Consider the following 1356-nt stretch of genomic DNA (forward strand, 5'->3'; position numbering starts at 1 on the left):
CAATTAAAAAATACATTATCTAGATCAGCAGTCTTAATGATTTTTCTGACCTGAACTATAGAGCCTGAGAGTTGGACAGTGCCTGGCAAGCCAGTCCTCTGCACCCACCCTCCACCCCAGGGGAGCAGGGAGGACACATCCCAGTGTTCAGAGCTGCAGCTCTCACGCAGGGAGAGGACAGGCCTCAGCTCGGTGGTGATGGGGCCGCTCTGCCTGCCCAGGCAGGAGCAGCTTTCACTGACCATGTCCACAATAAACGTGGGTTTAGGTGAAGGGTTCGCTGGGACAGAGGGAGGGCGGTGACCCCAACTCCCCTCCACACCCAGCCACAGCTCTCACACGTTTATCCTGTCAGCAAGCACAGGGCTCTGTCACCAGGCTGACTGTTCCTCCAGCCGGATACCCAAGACCTGGGCTGACAAGTGTCTGGACAAAGACATTCTCAACTCGCAGCACACTCATTTCCTGTCTCTCAGCTAGCTTTCTCTTTTGCCCCCAAGGAGAGGCTGTGCTGTATCATAATTCATTCCAGGCCACTAGCAGATGTCTGAAACTCCTGGACATTATCTTAGGACAGCCTAACGCTCAATTTCTTTAAAAGACAGGGGAGCAAGTGAGTCACTTTACATACCTTGGCAGCCACATACAAGGCAATGGGTATGTCCAGGAGGAAGTAACATTGTGAACTGGCAGGGAATGGCTACATCTACCCGTTCAACAAGATTGGGTCCATGCTAAAACCTACTGCTTTGAAGACGAAAGGACAAGCATTCATCTCAAGTATTAATTCTGTTCTAACACACGGACAGGAAAGTTGGAAGCCCATCAAATCACAGACAAAACGCTTCCGCATGCAAACGTGTTACAGATGCCTCCTTAGCACTTCTCTAACAAATGCAGAGGTGGTTCCACTCCCTCTGCTTCTCTTCTGGATAATTCTCCACAGACACACTCAGAGCTTTGTGCCGGGCTGGGAAGGGAGGCGAGGGGCTGGGAAGGGAGGCGAGGGGCTGGGAAGGGAGGCGAGGGGCTGGGAAGGGAGGCGAGGGGCTGGGAAGGGAGGCAACCACCGGTAGCAGCAAAGGTGCCCATAGGCAGCTGGGGACACTGCGGGGGAACCCAGGGTGACAAAGCGCCACGGGGATGGGATGTGGTGCCAATGTCTGACGTGGTCTCCCACGGCTCCTCTACAACATACGGCTCTGGGCTGGCGACCTTCCCCTCGTCACGCAGCACGGGTGACAGACTATTTGGGAGAACAGCATCCCTGGAGGGACGGGGATGCCCAGGAGAGCCTCGCCCACCACGGCACCCGCCCTGGCGAGACCCCAGCCCAGGGCACGAGAGCCGGGCGGT

This window comes from Chaetura pelagica, unplaced genomic scaffold, assembly GCF_000747805.2.
Source record: "Chaetura pelagica isolate M959 unplaced genomic scaffold, ChaPel_1.0 scaffold344, whole genome shotgun sequence".
NCBI classification, from domain to species: domain Eukaryota; kingdom Metazoa; phylum Chordata; class Aves; order Apodiformes; family Apodidae; genus Chaetura; species Chaetura pelagica.